We start from the raw sequence: 20,615 nt of genomic DNA, 5'->3' as shown, positions 1-20,615 counted from the left end.
CAGCAGAATAGTGAGTGCAGCTCTGGAGTATAATACAGTCTGTAACTCAGGATCAGTACAGGATAAGTAATGTAATGTATATACACAGTGACTCCACCAGCAGAATAGTGAGTGCAGCTCTGGAGTATAATACAGTCTGTAACTCAGGATCAGTACAGGATAAGTAATGTAATGTACACTACTGTTCAAAAGTTTAGGGTCACTTAGAAATTTCCTTATTTTTGAAAGAAAAGCACAGTTTTTTTCAATGAAGATAACATTAAGAATAAATCAAGCACAGTAGAAGGAAGTCGGCACCACTCTCAATCTTCACAGCATGGAACAGGCAGATAGATGCAAGTGGAGTCAGGGTTTCCTCATTTAAAAGGAACAGTGTCATGGCAAATAATTTTTTTTATATGTTAAAGATGTTAGTGCTTTAATAAAAACGTTTTTATTCATTTGTGTGTTTGTGTTTTACTTTTTCTTATTTTTACACTTTTTCTTCCCTATGGGGGCTGCCATTTTTTGTTCCATTTCTGTGTGTGTCGATTAACGACACACACAGACATGGAGTACGGCAGCCACAGTCCCATAGGGACTGCGAACGGCTCCCGTCCCATTGACTGCCGTGTACGGCGTCTGTGTGGGAACTGCGCATGCGCCGCTCCCACACAGTCCTGTTCGAAATTGGCGCCGTCCGGCGCCATTTTCCTGTGGACCGGAAGTCGCGGCCGGACAGTAATATTACTACTTCCGGTCGCGGCTTCCGGACTTGTGCACATGGAACAGCGGCAGCAAAGGGAGCGGACGGGCCGGAGGGAGCCGCGGCGGCAGGAGCAGGTAAGAGATTTCAATGTATGTTAGTGTTTGTGTGTGTTTACTACTGTATGTAAACCTACTACACTGTGGGTTACCTCAAAAAATGGCGACACACAGTGTAGGAGGTTAAACCTTTCAAACCCCTCGTTTATCCCGGCACTAGCCAGGATAAAGGAGGGGGGGATGCTGAGAGCTCACTAGAGCGAGGGCTTTTAACCCAATGTTGCAATGCTGCAATTTTGGGAACTAGCTCCATCTAGTGACCAAAAATGGGTAGTATTATAAATTAGAATTAATTTATAATATTTCCTGACTATTTCCTGACTCGTGAAAAAAATAAAAAAAATTTGAACCATGTTTAATCACCCACACACTAAATGTTTAATTTTTTTAAAAAAAACATGTTTTTCTGGCAACACATTCCCTTTAAGCAAACTTCGGGCGGTGCTCAGCATAAAAACAGACAGTCTTGTAGTATAATATAGATGAAAGAAATGAAAATGCGGCACTCACCCGTTTGTAAATCTTTTTAACTTTATTGTGTCACCTTGGCGAGGATAAAAGCATTACAGGGAGGACAGCTAGTTGTAGGTTACAGCCTGTTTCGCGCTGGAGATTGCGCTTCTTCTGACCTAGTACGTCCCTGCTGGAGGCGTTCTTTTAAACTACCAACAGCTGCAGCTTCCATAGTAACGCATGTAGCAACAGTGAACAGCTTCTGGAACACACCCCTTTATGTTAATTTCTTTTCACAAAGCAAGCATCACTTTTACCTTTCAAAGAAAAGGGCTCCATTCACACCTTATTCTGACCTGAAGGCCGCAAAGAAGCTTCTTTGCGGCCTTCAGGTCAGAATAAGGTGTGAATGGAGCCCTTTTCTTTGAAAGGTAAAAGTGATGCTTGCTTTGTGAAAAGAAATTAACATAAAGGGGTGTGTTCCAGAAGCTGTTCACTGTTGCTACATGCGTTACTATGGAAGCTGCAGCTGTTGGTAGTTTAAAAGAACGCCTCCAGCAGGGACGTACTAGGTCAGAAGAAGCGCAATCTCCAGCGCGAAACAGGCTGTAACCTACAACTAGCTGTCCTCCCTGTAATGCTTTTATCCTCGCCAAGGTGACACAATAAAGTTAAAAAGATTTGCAAACGGGTGAGTGCCGCATTTTCATTTCTTTCATCTAGAAGATAACATTAAATTAATCAGAAATACACTCTATACTTGTTAATGTGCTAAATGACTATTCTAACCGCAAACGTCTGGTTTTTAATGCAATATCTACATAGGTGTATAGAGGCCCATTTCCAGCAACCATCACTCCAGTGTTCTAATGGTACATTGTGTTTGCTAACTGTGTTAGAAGGCTCTGGAGTATAATACAGGCTGTAATCTAGGATCAGTACAGGATAAGTAATGTAATGTATGTACACAGTGACTCCACCAGCAGAATAGTGAGTGCAGCTCTGGAGTATAATACAGGCTGTAATCTAGGATCAGTACAGGATAAGTAATGTAATGTATGTACACAGTGACTCCACCAGCAGAATAGTGAGTGCAGCTCTGGAGTATAATACAGGCTGTAATCTAGGATCAGTACAGGATAAGTAATGTAATGTATGTACACAGTGACTCCACCAGCAGAATAGTGAGTGCAGCTCTGGAGTATAATACAGGATGTAACTCAGGATCAGTACAAGATAAGTAATGTAATGTATGTACACAGTGACTCCACCAGCAGAATAGTGAGTGCAGCTCTGGAGTATAATGCAGGATGTAACTCAGGATCAGTACAGGATAAGTAATGTAATGTATGTACACAGTGACTCCACCAGCAGAATAGTGAGTGCAGCTCTGGAGTATAATACAGGCTGTAACTCAGGATCAGTACAGGATAAGTAATATAACGTATGTACACAGTGTCTCCACCAGCAGAATAGTGAGTGCAGCTCTGGAGTATAATACAGGATGTAATTCAGGATCAGTACAGGATAAGTAATGTAATGTATGCACACAGTGACTCCACCAGCAGAATAGTGAGTGCAGCTCTGGAGTGTAAGGGCATGACCACACATGGCGGAATTCCTCCGCAACTGTCCGCATCAATGCCGCACAGAATCTGCGTTGCAGATTCTGCAGCGGATCTGCACAAAATGTGCAGAAAATTGATGCGGACTGGCCGCTGCGGACTGCAGGAAAAGTGCTTCTCTTCTCCCTATTCAGTGCAGGATAGAGAGAAGGGACAGCACTTTCCCTAGTGAAAGGAAACGATTTTCATACTTACCGGCCGTTGTCTTGGTGACGCGTCCCTCTTTCGGCATCCAGCCCGACCTCCCTGGATGACGCGCCAGTCCATGTGACCGCTGCAGCCTGTGCTTTGCCTGTGATTGGCTGCAGCCGTCACTTACACTGAAACGTCATCCTGGGAGGCCGGACTGGAGACAGACGCAGGGAGTTCTCGGTAAGTATGAACTTATATGTTTTTTTACAGATACATGTATATTGGGATCGGTAGTCACTGTCCCGGGTGCAGAAACAGTTACTGCCGATCGCTTAACTCTTTCAGCACCCTGGACAGTGACTATTTACAGACGTCTCCTAGCAACGCTCCCGTCATTACGGGAGCCCCATTGACTTCCTCAGTCTGGCTGTAGACCTAGAAATACATAGGTCCAGCCAGAATGAAGAAATGTCAAGTTAAAAAAGCAAGACGTATCCGCAGCACACATGACATGTGCATGACAGCTGCGGACTTCATTGCGGAACTTTGAATCTCCATTGAAGTCAATGGAGACATTCCGCCATGAGTCCGCCACTGCTCCGCAACAGACAGAGCATGCTGCGGACACCAAATTCCGCTCCGCAGCCTATGCTCCGCAGCGGAATTGTACGCATCGTGTAAACGAACACTGCTAATTTAAAGTGAAAGTCAATGGAGAAACGGCTCCGCTGCGGATTAACGCTGCGGAGTGTCCGCAGCGGAATTTAAGTGAAATTCCGCTATGTGTGAACCCGCCCTAATACAGGATGTAACTCAGGATCAGTACAGGATAAGTAATGTAATGTATGTACACAGTGACTCCACCAGCAGAATAGTGAGTGCAACACTGGAGTATAATGCAGGATGTAACTCAGGATCAGTACAGGATAAGTAATGTAATGTATGCACACAGTGACTCCACCAGCAGAATAGTGAGTGCAGCTCTGGAGTGTAATACAGGATGTAAATCAGGATCAGTACAGGATAAGTAATGTAATGTATGTACACAGTGACTCCACCAGCAGAATAGTGAGTGCAGCTCTGAAGTATAATACAGGATGTAACTCAGGATCAGTAATGTATGTACACAGTGACTCCACCAGCAGAATAGTGAGTGCAGCTCTGAAGTATGATACAGGATGTAACCTTTTATGTAGACTATATCTGTATGTAAACGTGTTTAATAGTGACTATTACCCTTGAGGGTTCAGGTATGAACAATGCCTTGGTATAGATTTTGGTGGGATGACCGATATATGATTGTATTTTACTTATAAAGAGATGAAAGAATAATTGTACAATCCCATCCACAGACATGGTTACAATTTGTTTGGTTCTGATTGCTTTGCATGCTGAATATGACTGAAATGAAGTGATTTTCAAAGTTCATAAAGGCATTAGAATGTGAGAAGGTGAAAGAATCTCCACTCGTTACCTAATCGCAGCTCCATGAAACACTCCACAATCTGAGGCTATATAGAAATTTATTTGTTTGATTATTCACTACATACTCTACCATATACAGACTATGACTCATACTCTACTATATACAGACTGTGACCCGTACTCTACTATATACAGACTAATGTGGTATTATTATAGTAGTGTAGTATTATTATAGTAATGTAGTATTGTTATAGTAATGTAGTATTGTTATAGTAATGGAGTATTATAGTAATGTAGTACTGTTATAGTAATGTAGTATTATAGTAATGTAGTAATGTAGTATTATTATAGAAATGTAGTATTATTATAGTAATGTAGTATTATAGTAATGTAGTGTTATTATAGTAATGTAGCATTGTTATAGTAATGTAGTATTATAGTAATGTAGCATTGTTATAGTAATGTAGTAGTATTATGGTAATATAGTATTGTTATAGTAATGTAGTATTATTATAGTAATGTAGTAGTAAAGTAATGTAGTGTTATTATAGTAATGTAGTATTATAGTAATGTAGTATTGTTATAGTAATGTAGTATTATTATAGTAATGTAGTATTATAGTAATGTAGTATTATAGTAATGTAGTATTATAGTAATGTAGTATTGTTATAGTAATGTAGTATAGTAATGTAGTATTATAGTAATGTAGTATTATAGTAATATAGTATTGTTATAGTAATGTAGTATTATAGAAATGTAGTATTATAGTAATGTAGTATTATAGTAATGTAGTATTATAGTAATGTAGTATTGTTATAGTATTGTAGTATTATAGTAATGTAGTATTATAGTAATGTAGCATTGTTATAGTAATGTAGTGTTATAGTAATGTAGTATTATAGTAATGTAGTATTGTTATAGTAATGTAGTGTTATAGTAATGTAGTATTATAGTAATGTAGCATTGTTATAGTAATGTAGTAGTATTATGGTAATATAGTATTGTTATAGTAATGTAGTATTATAGTAATGTAGTATTATTATAGTAATGTAGTAGTAAAGTAATGTAGTGTTATTATAGTAATGTAGTATTATTATAGTAATGTAGTATTATAGTAATGTTGTTTTGTTATAATAATGTAGTATTGTTATAGTAATATAGTATTAGTAATGTAGTATTATTATAGTAATGTAGTATTATAGTAATGTAACATTGTTATAGTAATGTAGTATTATAGTAATGTAGTATTATTATAGTAATGTAGTGTTATAGTAATGTAGTATTATAGTAATGTAGTATTATAGTAATGTAGCATTGTTATAGTAATGTAGTAGTATTATGGTAATATAGTATTGTTATAGTAATGTAGTATTATAGTAATGTAGTATTATTATAGTAATGTAGTAGTAAAGTAATGTAGTGTTATTATAGTAATGTAGTATTATAGTAATGTAGTATTATAGTAAAGTTGTTTTGTTATAATAATGTAGTATTGTTATAGTAATATAGTATTAGTAATGTAGTATTATAGTAATGTAGTATTATAGTAATGTAACATTGTTATAGTAATGTAGTATTATAGTAATGTAGTTTTGTTATAGTAATGTAGTATTATAGTAATGTAGTATTATTATAGTAATGTAGTATTATTCTAGTAATGTAGTATTGTTATAGTAATGTAGTGTTATTATAGTAATGTAGTCTTTTTGTAGTAATGTAGTATTATTATAGTAATGTAGTATTGTTATAGTAATGTAGTATTGTTATAGTAATGTAGTATTATAGTAATGCAGTATTGTTATAGTAATGTAGTATTATAGTAATGTATTATTGTTATAGTAATGTAGTATTATAGTAATGTAGTATTATAGTAATGTAGTATTGTTATAGTAGTGTAGTATTATAGTAATGTAGTGTTATAGTAAAGTAGTATTATTATAGTAATGTAGTATTATTATAGTAATGTAGTATTGTTATAGTAATGTAGTATTATTATAGTAATGTAGTCTTTTTGTAGTAATGTAGTATTATTATAGTAATGTAGTATTGTTATAGTAATGTAGTATTGTTATAGTAATGTAGTATTGTTATAGTAATGTAGCATTGTTATAGTAATGTAGTATTATAGTAATGTAGTATTATAGTAATGCAGTATTGTTATAGTAATGTAGTATTATAGTAATGTAGTGTTATAGTAATGTAGTGTTATAGTAATGTAGTGTTATAGTAATGTAGTATTATAGTAATGTAGTATTATAGTAATGTAGTTTTGTTATAGTAATGTAGTATTGTTATAGTAATGTAGTATTATAGTAATGTAGTATTGTTATAGTAATGTAGAATTATAGTAATGTAGTATTATAGTAATGTAGTATTGTTATAGTAATGTAGTGTTATAGTAATGTAGAATTGTTATAGTAATGTAGTATTATAGTAATGTAGTAGTGTTATAGTAATGTAGTATTATAGTAATGTAGTATTATAGTAATGTAGTATTGTTATAGTAATGGAGTATTATAGTAATGTAGAATTGTTGTAGTAATGTAGTATTGTTATAGTAATGTAGTATTATAGTAATGTAGTATTGTTATAGTAATGTAGAATTGTTATAGTAATGTAGAATTGTTATAGTAATGTAGTATTGTTATAGTAATGTAGTATTATAGTAATGTAGAATTGTTATAGTAATGTAGAATTGTTATAGTAATGTAGAATTGTTATAGTAATGTAGTATTGTTATAGTAATGTAGTGTTATAGTAATGTAGTATTATAGTAATGTAGTATTGTTATAGTAATGTAGAATTGTTATAGTAATGTAGTATTATAGTAATGTAGTATTATTATAGTAATGTAGTATTGTTATAGTAATGTAGTATTATTATGGTAATGTAGTGTTATAGTAATGTAGTATTATAGTAATGTAGTGTTATAGTAATGTAGTATTATAGTAATGTAGTATTGTTATAGTAATGTAGTATTATAGTAATGTAGTATTGTTATAGTAATGTAGTATTATAGTAATGTAGTATTGTTATAGGAATGTAGTATTATAGTAATGTAGTATTATAGTAATGTCATATTATTATAGTAATGTAGTATTATAGTAATGTAGTATTGTCATAGTAATGTAGTATTATAGTAATGCAGTATTGTTATAGTAATGTAGTATTATAGTAATGTAATGTAGTATTATTATAGTAATGTAGTATTATAGTAACGTAGTATTGTTATAGTAATGTAGTATTGTTATAGTAATGTAGTATTGTTATAGTAATGTAGTATTATAGTAATGCAGTATTATAGTAATGCAGTATTGTTATAGTAATGTAGTATTATAGTAATGTAGTATTGTTATAGTAATGTAGTATTATAGTAATGTAGAATTGTTATAGTAATGTAGTATTAGGCTGGGTTCACACGTGGCGGAATTTCACTTAAATTCCGCTGCGGACACTCCGCAGCGTTAATCCGCAGCGGAGCCGTTTGTCCATTGACTTACACTTTAATTTAGCAGTGTTCGTTTAGACGAGGCGTAAAATTCCGCTGCGGAGCATAGGCTGCGGAGCGGAATTTGGTGTCCGCAGCATGCTCTGTCTGTTGCGGAGCAGTGGCGGACTCATGGCGGAATTTCTCCATTGACTTCAATGGAGATTCTAATTTCCGCAATGAAGTCCGCAGCTGTCATGCACATGTTATGTGTGCTGCGGATCCGTCTTGCTTTTTTAACTTGACATTTCTTCATTCTGGCTGGACCTATGTATTTCTAGGTCTACAGCCAGACTGAGGAAGTCAATGGGGCTCCCGTAATGACGGGAGCGTTGCTAGGAGACGTCAGTAAATAGTCACTGTCCAGGGTGCTGAAAGAGTTAAGCGATCGGCAGTAACTGTTTCTGCACCCGGGACAGTGACTACCGATCCCAATATACATGTATCTGTAAAAAAAAATGAAGTTTATACTTACCGAGAACTCCCTGCTTCTGTCTCCAGTCCGGCCTCCCAGGATGACGTTTCAGTCTAAGTGACGGCTGCAGCCAATCACAGGCTAATAACAGACTGCAGCGGTCACATGGACTGGCGCGTCATCCAGGGAGATCGGGCTGGATGCCGAAGGAGGGACGCGTCACCAAGATAACGGGCGTAAGTATGAATTTCTTTGACTTTCACAAGGGAAAGTGCTGTCCCTTCTCTCTATCCTGCACTGAATAGGGAGAAGGGAAGTACTTTTACCGCAGTCCGCAGCAGCTAGTCCGCATCAATTTACTGCACATTTTGTGCAGATCCGCAGCAGAATCTGCAACGCAGATTCTGTGCGGCATTGATGCGGACAGTTGCGGAGGAAATCCGCCACGTGTGGTCATGCCCTTATAGTAATGTAGTATTATTATAGTAATGTAGTATTGTTTTAGTAATGTAGAATTGTTATAGTAATGTATTATTATAGTAATGTAGTATTATAGTAATGTAGTATTGTTATAGTAATGTAGTATTATAGTAATGTAGTATTATTATAGTAATGTAGTATTATAGTAATGTAGTATTGTTATAGTAATGTAGTATTGTTATAGTAATGTAGTATTGTTATAGTAATGTAGTATTGTTATAGTAATGTAGTATTGTTATAGTAATGTAGTATTATTATAGTGATGTAGTATTGTTATAGTAATGTAGTATTGTTATAGTAATGTAGTATTGTTATAGTAATGTAGTATTGTTATAGTAATGTAGTATTATAGTGATGTAGTATTGTTATAGTAATGTAGTATTGTTATAGTAATGTAGTATTGTTATAGTAATGTAGTATTATAGTAATGTAGTATTGTTATAGTAATGTAGTATTGTTATAGTAATGTAGTATTGTTATAGTAATGTATTATTATAGTAATGTAGTATTATAGTAATGTAGTGTTATAGTAATGTAGTATTGTTATAGTAATGTAGTATTATTATAGTAATGTAGTATTATAGTAATGTAGTATTATAGTAATGTAGTATTATAGTAATGTAGTATTGTTATAGTAATGTAGTATTATAGTAATGTAGTATTGTTATAGTAATGTAGTATTATAGTAATGTAGTATTGTTATAGTAATGTAGTATTATAGTAATGTAGTATTATAGTAATGTAGTAGTATTATAGTAATGTAGTAGTATTATAGTAATGTAGTATTGTTATAGTAATGTAGTATTGTTATAGTAATGTAGTATTGTTATAGTAATGTAGTATTATAGTAATGTAGTGTTATAGTAATGTAGTATTATAGTAATGTAGTATTGTTATAGTAATGCAGTATTATAGTAATGTAGTATTATTATAGTAACGTAGTATTATAGTAACGTAGTATTATAGTAATGTAGTATTGTTATAGTAATGTAGTGTTATAGTAATGTAGTATTATAGTAATGTAGTATTGTTATAGTAATGTAGTATTGTTATAGTAATGTAGAATTATAGTAATGTAGTAGTGTTATAGTAATGTTGTATTATTATAGTGATGTAGTATTATAGCAATGTAGTATTATTATAGTAATGTAGTATTATAGTAATGTAATGTAGTATTATAGTAATGTAGAATTGTTATAGTAATGTAGTATTATAGTAACGTAGTATTATAGTAATATAGTTTTGTTATAGTAATGTAGTATTATAGTAACGTAGTATTATAGTAATATAGTTTTGTTATAGTAATGTAGTATTATAGTATTGTTATAGTAATGTAGTATTATAGTAATGTAATATTGTTATAGTAATGTAGTGTTATAGTAATGTAGTGTTATAGTAATGTAGTATTATTATAGTAATGTAGTATTGTTATAGTAATGTAGTATTGTTATAGTAATGTAGTATTATAGTAATGTAGTGTTATAGTAATGTAGTATTATTATAGTAATGTAGTATTGTTATAGTAATGTAGTATTATAGTAATGTAGTATTATAGTAATGTAGAATTGTTATAGTAATGTAGTATTATAGTAATGTAGTATTGTTATAGTAATGTAGTATTATAGTAATGTAGTAGTGTTATAGTAATGTAGTATTATAGTAGTGTAGTATTATAGTAATGTAGTGTTATAGTAATGTAGTATTATAGTAATGTAGTATTATAGTAATGTAGTATTATAGTAATGTAGTATTATAGTAATGTAGTATTATAGTAATGTTGTATTATAGTAATGTAGTATTATTATAGTAATGTAGTATTATAGTAATGTAGTATTGTTATAGTAATGTAGTATTATAGTAATGTAGTATTATAGTAATGTAGTATTGTTATAGTAATGTAGTATTATAGTAATGTTGTATTATAGTAATGTAGTATTATTATAGTAATGTAGTATTATAGTAATGTAGTATTGTTATAGTAATGTAGTGTTATAGTAATGTAGTATTATAGTAATGTAGTATTGTTATAGTAATGTAATGTAGTATTAGTATAGTAATGTAATATTGTTATAGTAATGTAGTGTTATAGTAATGTAGTATTATAGTAATGTAGTATTATAGTAATGTAGTATTATAGTAATGCAGTATTATAGTAATGTAGTATTGTTATAGTAATGTAGTATTATAGTAATGTAGTGTTATAGTAATGTAGTATTATAGTAGTGTAGTATTATAGTAATGTAGTATTGTTTTGTTTTTTTATTGGTTTTTTTTATTCAATACAATATAAAATTCCATACAAGTAAGGAATAAAGAAAATACAATTATACACATTTTTACATTTTCCCCCTACTCCCAGCCCCCACCCTCTCAAGACCGATCTTGGTAAAAGAAAAAACAAAACAAAAATTCTTACCACTCCCCCCAATAGGTTTTGCAGTGTTTGCCTTGATTATAGATTTTCTCATATTTCATGATAATTTTCACATTATTTACCCAAGCATTAACCTCCGGTGGGGAGCTAGATATCCACTTTCTAACTATTAGTAATTTTGCAATAAATAATAGTTTTATTAATCCACATTTTTTTTCCTTAGAAATATTTAATTTGGAATCATCACCCAGCAATAGCAGTTGAGGTTGAAACACTATATCCGGATCTATTTTTTCCAAAATGTTTTGAAAAATCCTATCCCAGTAGTCAGCAATCTTAATACAATTCCATAACATGTGCAAATAGTTTGCTTCCGCTGCACCACATCTGGGGCAGTCAGAAGCTTTGTTAATAGAGAACTTACTCAGAAGGGCTGGCGTATAGTAAAGCCTATGTATCAAATTGAACTGAATAAGCTGAAGGTTCATGCTTATCGATACTTTAGAAATATTTTGAAATATTATGTTCCAATCAAGAACACAATCGTTATTCAATTACTTCTCCCATTTTATAACACAATTAAATTTTATTTTCCTTGACTTTATTTCCATCAGGGATTTATACAACCTGGAGAGAGGTTTTTTTTCACATTTGTATTTTCTCAGTTTTTTGTAATAGTCATCCATATGGTCTTTATTGAGAGGATTGCCATCTTTAAATTTATCAAATGCGTGCTTTAATTGGATATAGGAGAATCTTTCCTTCTCCATCAAGTCAAAATCAACTGATAATTTTTCCCATGTTTTGATTTTTCCTTCTTCCATTATATCTAGTACATATCAAATCCCTCTATGTTTTAACAATGGTAACTCTGGGATAGCCTTACATTCTTCTATATTAAGATTGTGCCATAACGGGGAAAAGGATAAAAAACCATTTCGACCAGTCATATTTCTTAAACTATTCCAGCATTCATGCAGGAGTTGTGCCGTCAACACGTTTTCCATAACTCCAGATTTTAATTGACCAGATTCTAACACCTCATAAATATCTGAAAAACGGCCTTTAATGTTAGTGATCAACCATTGTAAGAACTCGGCCTGATCCCACTCTTGTATGTATTGTAATTGTGCTGCTAAGTAATATACTCGAATATCTGGAAATGCTAGTCCTCCTCGTTCTCTTGAAGGACATAAGTAGTCTAGCTTAATCCGAACTCTCTTCCTTCCCCAAATCAGGTTATTAAAGATAGTTATGATTTTCTTAAAATATTTATCTTGTATCCATACCGGGGTAACCCGAAAAACACATAAAAGTTTGGGGATTAGAACTGTTTTAATCAAGACAATTTTATCGGCTTTTGATATTGGCAATTCGTTCCATATTCTTATTTTTTTTTCCATTTCGTTTATAAGGGGGAGCATGTAATGTAGTATTGTTATAGTAATGTAGTATTGTTATAGTAATGTAGTATTATAGTAACGTAGTATTATGATAGTAATGTAGTATTGTTATAGTAATGTAGTATTATAGTAATGTAGTATTTTTATAGTAATGTAGTTTTGTTATAGTAATGTAGTATTATAGTAATGTAGTATTATAGTAATGTAGTATTGTTATAGTAATGTAGTATTATAGTAATGTAGTAGTGTTATAGTAATGTAGTATTGTTATAGTAATGTAGTATTATAGTAACGTAGTATTATGATAGTAATGTAGTATTGTTATAGTAATGTAGTATTTTTATAGTAATGTAGTATTATAGTAATGTAGTATTGTTATAGTAATGTAGTATTGTTATAGTAATGTAGTATTATAGTAATGTAGTAGTGTTATAGTAATGTAGTATTATAGTAACGTAGTATTATAGTAATGTAGTGTTATAGTAATGTAGTATTGTTATAGTAATGTAGTATTGTTATAGTAATGTAGTATTATAGTAACGTAGTATTATAGTAATGTAGTATTATAGTAATGTAGTGTTATAGTAATGTAGTGTTATAGTAATATAGTTTTGTTATAGTAATGTAGTATTATAGTAATGTAATGTAGTGTTATAGTAATGTAGTATTGTTATAGTAATGTAGTATTATAGTAATGTAGTGTTATTATAGTAATGTAGTATTGTTATAGTAATGTAGTATTGTTATAGTAATGTAGTATTGTTATAGTAATGTAGTATTATAGTAATGTAGTATTATAGTAACGTAGTATTATGATAGTAATGTAGTATTGTTATAGTAATGTAGTATTATAGTAATGTAGTATTTTTATAGTAATGTAGTATTATAGTAATGTAGTTTTGTTATAGTAATGTAGTATTATAGTAATGTAGTATTATAGTAATGTAGTATTGTTATAGTAATGTAGTATTGTTATAGTAATGTAGTATTGTTATAGTAATGTAGTATTGTTATAGTAATGTAGTATTGTTATAGTAATGTAGTATTATAGTAACGTAGTATTATGATAGTAATGTAGTATTGTTATAGTAATGTAGTATTTTTATAGTAATGTAGTATTATAGTAATGTAGTATTGTTATAGTAATGTAGTTTTGTTATAGTAATGTAGTGTTATAGTAATGTAGTATTGTTATAGTAATGTAGTATTGTTATAGTAATGTAGTATTATAGTAATGTAGTATTGTTATAGTAATGTAGTATTTTTATAGTAATGTAGTATTATAGTAATGTAGTATTGTTATAGTAATATAGTTTTGTTATAGTAATGTAGTATTATAGTAATGTAGTGTTATAGTAATGTAGTATTGTTATAGTAATGTAGTATTGTTATAGTAATGTAGTGTTATAGTAATGTAGTATTATAGTAATGTAGAATTGTTATAGTAATGTAGTATTATAGTAATGTAGTATTGTTATAGTAATGTAGTATTATAGTAATGTAGTATTATAGTAATGTAGTATTGTTATAGTAATGTAGTATTGTTATAGTAATGTAGTATTGTTATAGTAATGTAGAATTGTTATAGTAATGTAGTATTATAGTAATGTAGTATTGTTATAGTAATGTAGTATTATAGTAATGTAGTATTGTTATAGTAATGTAGTATTATTATAGTAATGTAGTATTATAGTAATGTAGAATTGTTATAGTAATGTAGTATTATAGTAATGTAGTATTGTTATAGTAATGTAGTGTTCGGGCATGACCACACGTGGCGGATTTCCTCCGCAACTGTCCGCATCAATGCCGCACAGAATCTGCGTTGCATATTCTGCTGCGGATCTGCACAAAATGTGCAGTAAATTGATGCGGACTAGCTGCTGCGGACTGCGGGAAAAGTACTTCCCTTCTCCCTATCAGTGCAGGATAGAGAGAAGGGACAGCACTTTCCCTAGTGAAAGTAAACTAATTTCATACTTACCGGCCGTTGTCTTGGTGACGCGTCCCTCTTTCGGCATCCAGCCCGACCTCCCTGGATGACGCGGCAGTCCATGTGACCGCTGCAGCCTGTGCTTGGCCTGTGATTGGCTGCAGCCGTCACTTAGACTGAAACGTCATCCTGGGAGGCCCCTGGGAGGCCGGACTGGAGACAGAAGCAGGGAGTTCTCGGTAAGTATGAACTTCTATTTTTTTGACAGGTTGCTCTATATTGTGATCGGTAGTCACTGTCCCGGGTGCAGAAACAGTTACTGCCGATCGCTTAACTCTTTCAGCACCCTGGACAGTGACTATTTACAGACGTCTCCTAGCAACGCTCCCGTCATTACGGGAGCCCCATTGACTTCCTCAGTCTGGCTGTAGACCTAGAAATACATAGGTCCAGCCAGAATGAAGAAATGTCATGGCAAAAAAGCAAGACGCATCCGCAGCACACATAACATGTGCATGACAGCTGCGGACTTCATTGCGGAACTTAGAATCTCCATTGAAGTCAATGGAGAAATTCCGCCATGAGTCCGCAACCAGTCCGCCACTGCTCCGCAACAGACAGAGCATGCTGCGGACACCAAATTCCGCACCGCAGCCTATGCTCCGCAGCGGAATGTTACGCATCGTCTAAACGAACACTTCTAAATAGAAGTGGAAGTCAATGCAGAAACGGCTCCGCTGCGGATTAACGCTGCGCAGTGTCCGCAGCGGAATTTAAGTGAAATTCCGCCACGTGTGAACCCAGCCTTATAGTAATGTAGTATTATAGTAATGTAGTATTATAGTAATGTAGTATTGTTATAGTAATGTAGTATTGTTATAGTAATGTAGTATTGTTATAGTAATAAAACCACAAAAAAGGCCATACTCACTAGGTAGGTGGGTGGGTGAAAACCCGTTCCCATCAGGACGCAGACGGGTCAAAGAATGCTGCAGAAGGAGTGTGCATTAAATAGTGATAGCCCCTCCCACTAGTCTTGAGGGGAGTGGCGGACTAAGTGCTCAAAGGTGTGCGATAAATGTGTGTCAGTGTAGTGCTAGGGTGTGAATGGATGGTAAAAAATAAATATGTATGTATGAAAGTGTCAGAACTGTGTAATAATGTAAAAAATAAATAAAATAAATGTGATGAATAGGGGTCAGTGCTGTGAATAGTACATGGGGTGTCAGTACTAAGTGTAATACGTGGAGGGATAATGTGCTGGTCGTCAGGCATGGCGTATCTTGCCGAATAACAGCCTATTTGTAACGCCGCTAGTGTTAGCTAAAGCGGGCTGCTCTGCATTCCAAACCAAACGCCAGCACATCATGCCCTCCCAGCATATAAGACCCGGCTGCGTCCTGAAAAAAAGTGTAGTATACGTAGTAAGAAATATTTTTTGTGGTTTTGATATTTATGTCCCATTTTTTCTGTTTGTTATAGTAATGTAGAATTGTTATAGTAATGTAATATTATTATAGTAATGTAGTATTGTTATAGTAATGTAGTATTATGATAGTAATGTAGTATTGTTATAGTAATGTAGTATTATAGTAATGTAGTATTTTTATAGTAATGTAGTATTATAGTAATGTAGTATTGTTATAGTAATGCAGTATTTTTATAGTGATGTAGTATTATAGTAATGTAGTATTATTATAGTAATGTAGTATTATAGTAACGTAGTATTGTTATAGTAATATAGTTTTGTTATAGTAATGTAGTATTATAGTAATGTAGTATTGTTATAGTAATGTAGTATTATAGTAATGTAGTATTGTTATAGTAATGTAGTATTATAGTAATGTAGTATTGTTATAGTAATGTAATATTGTTATAGTAATGTAGTATTATAGTAATGTAGTATTATGATAGTAATGTAGTATTGTTATAGTAATGTAGTATTGTTATAGTAATGTAGTATTATGATAGTAATGTAGAATTGTTATAGTAATGTAGTATTGTTATAGTAATGTAGTATTATAGTAATGTAGTATTATTATAGTAATGTAGTATTTTTATAGTGATGTAGTATTATAGTAATGTAGTATTATTATAGTAATGTAGTATTATAGTAACGTAGTATTGTTATAGTAATATAGTTTTGTTATAGTAATGTAGTATTGTTATAGTAATGTAGTATTATAGTAATGTAGTATTATAGTAATGTAGAATTGTTATAGTAATGTAATATTGTTATAGTAATGTAGTATTATAGTAATGTAGTATTATGATAGTAATGTAGTATTGTTATAGTAATGTAGTATTGTTATAGTAATGTAGTATTGTTATAGTAATGTAGTATTATGATAGTAATGTAGAATTGTTATAGTAATGTAGTATTGTTATAGTAATGTAGTATTTTTATAGTAATGTAGTATTATAGTAATGTAGTATTGTTATAGTAATGTAGTATTGTTATAGTAATGTAGTATTATAGTAATGTAGTATTGTTATAGTAATGTAGTATTATAGTAATGTAGAATTGTTATAGTAATGTAGTATTATAGTAATGTAGTGTTATAGTAATGTAGTATTATAGTAATGTAGTGTTATAGTAATGTAGTGTTATAGTAATGTAGTATTATTGTAATGAAGTATTGTTATAGTAATGTAGTGTTGTTATAGTAATGTAGTGTTATTATAGTAATGTAGTATTATAGTAATGTAGTATTGTTGTAATAGTGTAGTATTGTTATAGTAATGTAGTATTATAGTAATGTAGTATTGTTATAGTAATGTAGTATTATAGTAATGTAGTATTGTTATAGTAATGTAGTATTATAGTAATGTAGTATTATAGGAATGTAGTATTATAGGAATGTAGTATTGTTATAGTAATGTAGTATTATAGTAATGTAGTATTGTTATAGTAATGTAGTATTATAGTAATGTATTGTTATAGTAATGTAGTATTATAGTAATGTAGTGTTATAGTAATGTAGTGTTATAGTAATGTAGTATTATTGTAATGAAGTATTGTTATAGTAATGTAGTGTTGTTATAGTAATGTAGTGTTATTATAGTAATGTAGTATTATAGTAATGTAGTATTGTTGTAATAGTGTAGTATTGTTATAGTAATGTAGTATTATAGTAATGTAGTATTGTTATAGTAATGTAGTATTATAGTAATGTAGTATTGTTATAGTAATGTAGTATTATAGTAATGTAGTATTATAGGAATGTAGTATTATAGGAATGTAGTATTGTTATAGTAATGTAGTATTATAGTAATGTAGTATTGTTATAGTAATGGAGTATTATAGTAATGTAGTATTATAGGAATGTAGTATTATAGGAATGTAGTATTGTTATAGTAATGTAGTATTATAGTAATGTAGTATTGTTATAGTAATGGAGTATTATTATAGTAATGTAGTATTATAGTAATGTAGTATTATAGTAATGTAGTATTGTTATAGTAATGTAGAATTATAGTAATGTAGTATTATAGTAGTGCAGTATCATTATAGTAATGTAGTATTAATATAGTAATGTAGTATTATTATAGTAATGTAGTATTGGTATAGTAATGTAGTATTATAGTAATGTAGTGTTATAGTAATGTAGTATTATACTAATGTATTGTTATAGTAATGTAGTATTCTAGTAATGTAGTGTTATAGTAATGTAGTATTATAGTAATGTAGTATTGGTATAGTAATGTAGTATTATAGTAATGTAGTGTTATAGTAATGTAGTGTTCTAGTAATGTAGTATTATAGTAATGTAGTATTATAGTAATGTAATGTAGTGTTAGGCTGGGTTCACACGTGGTGGAATTTCACTTAAATTCCGCTGCGGACACTCCGCAGCGTTAATCCGCAGCGGAGCCGTTTCTGCATTGACTTACACTTTAATTTAGTAGTGTTCGTTTAGACGAGGCGTAAAATTCCGCTGCGGAGCATAGGCTGCGGAGCGGAATTTGGTGTCCGCAGCATGCTCTGTCTGTTGCGGAGCAGTGGCGGACTCATGGCGGAATTTCTCCATTGACTTCAATGGAGATTCTAAGTTCCGCAATGAAGTCCGCAGCTGTCATGCACATGTTATGTGTGCTGCTTATGCGTCTTGCTTTTTTGCCATGACATTTCTTCATTCTGGCTGGACCTATGTATTTCTAGGTCTACAGCCAGACTGAGGAAGTCAATGGGGCTCCCGTAATGACGGGAGCGTTGCTAGGAGACGTCAGTAAATAGTCACTGTCCAGGGTGCTGAAAGAGTTAAGCGATCGGCAGTAACTGTTTCTGCACCCGGGACAGTGACTACCGATCACAATATACAGCAACCTGTAAAAAAAAATGAAGTTCATACTTACCGAGAACTCCCTGCTTCTGTCTCCAGTCCGGCCTCCCAGGATGACGTTTCAGTCTAAGTGACGGCTGCAGCCAATCACAGGCCAAGCACAGGCTGCAGCGGTCACATGGACTGCCGCGTCATCCAGGGAGGTCGGGCTGGATGCCGAAAGAGGGACGCGTCACCAAGACAACGGCCGGTAAGTATGAAATTCGTTTACTTTCACTAGGGAAAGTGCTGTCCCTTCTCTCTATCCTGCACTGATAGGGAGAAGGGAAGCACTTTTCCCGCAGTCCGCAGCAGCTAGTCCGCATCAATTTACTGCACATTTTGTGCAGATCCGCAGCAGAATCTGCAACGCAGATTCTGTGCGGCATTGATGCGGACAGTTGCGGAGGAAATCCGCCACGTGTGGTCATGCCCTTATAGTAATGTAGTATTGTTATAGTAATGTAGTATTGTTATAGTAATGTAGTATTATAGTAATGTAGTATTGTTATAGTAATGTAGTATTGTTATAGTAATGTAGTGTTATAGTAATGTAGTATTATAGTAATGTAGTGTTATAGTAATGTAGTATTGTTATAGTAATGTAGTATTGTTATAGTAATGTAGTGTTATAGTAATGTAGTGTTATAGTAATGTAGTATTATAGTAATGTAGTGTTATAGTAATGTAGTATTATAGTAATGTAGTGTTATAGTAATGTAGTATTGTTATAGTAATGTAGTATTATAGTAATGTAGTATTATAGTAATGTAGTATTGTTATAGTAATGTAGTATTGTTATAGTAATGTAGTATTATAGTAATGTAGTATTATAGTAATGTAGTATTGTTATAGTAATGTAGTATTGTTATAGTAATGTAGTGTTATAGTAAGGTAGTGTTATAGTAATGTAGTATTATAGTAATGTAGTATTGTTATCAGGGCCGCCATCAGGAATTTCAGGGCCCCCTACAGCTAAATTTTCGGGGCCCCCCTACCATGGCACCGCCTGTTAACGGTACTCCGTCCAGCACTATATCATGGTACCCAGGGCCGCCATCAGGGGGGGTATTAGGGGTACTGATGTGAGAGGCCCGGCCAAACCTAATTGAAAGGGGGGCCCGGCAAACTGCCGCGACTTGCCTTTGGTAGAAAAAAAACAGGCCCCTGCAATGGGGCCCGTTTTTTTCACCAAAAGAATGTCATGAGCTGCGGGCCCCCCTTTCAATTAGGTTTGGCCGGGCCTCTCACATCAGTACCCCTAATACCCCCCCTGATGGCGGCCCTGGGTAGCATGGGGGCCGTCAAACACCGCCGCCCGTGCGACCGATCACGCGCACCCGCAAACTCCCGCGCATGCGCACCCGCCTGGAACCGCGCACCGAATTTTGAGGCAGATTTTGACCTGCCCACACTATCTTGCCGCGTTTTTTGCCTGCGGCGATTGAGGACAGCAGACAGAAAACGCAGCGAAAAATGCATTTTCTGCCTCCCATTGGTTTCGATGGGAGGTCAGAGGCGGAACCGCGGCAAGAAAGGACGTGCTGCTTTTTCTTTTTTCCGCGACTGGCTCCCATTGTTTTCAGATTACATCAATGGGAGGCGGTTTTGGAAGTTTTTTGGTGCTGATTCTGACGCAGTGTCCGAGTCAATATCAAGGCCCAAAAACTCTGTGAACTGGGCCTTATTGTTAGGGCTTATTCAGATGAACGTGTAATACATCCGTGCAACGTGCGTGATTTTCACGCGCCTCGCACGGACC

At 33.0% G+C, this 20,615-nt stretch overlaps 1 protein-coding gene across 3 annotated transcripts in view; it reads left to right on the top strand.

Moving 5' to 3' along the window:
• The window catches only part of LOC142716411 (progonadoliberin-2), a 43,924-nt gene that overhangs the window by 5,808 nt on the left and 17,501 nt on the right, over window positions 1–20,615 (top strand). The window contains exon 1 of one of the 3 annotated variants that reach the window (XM_075848714.1): window positions 1,819–1,948. The exons of the other annotated variants lie outside the window; for them this stretch is intronic. The gene's annotated coding sequence lies outside the window, so the exon portion shown is untranslated. Of the gene's footprint in view, window positions 1–1,818; window positions 1,949–20,615 lie in introns of those variants that run through there. 3 annotated transcript variants of the gene reach the window in all.

This window comes from Rhinoderma darwinii, chromosome 1 (assembly GCF_050947455.1).
Source record: "Rhinoderma darwinii isolate aRhiDar2 chromosome 1, aRhiDar2.hap1, whole genome shotgun sequence".
NCBI classification, from domain to species: domain Eukaryota; kingdom Metazoa; phylum Chordata; class Amphibia; order Anura; family Rhinodermatidae; genus Rhinoderma; species Rhinoderma darwinii.
This window is presented reverse-complemented; position numbering and strand designations above follow the sequence as displayed.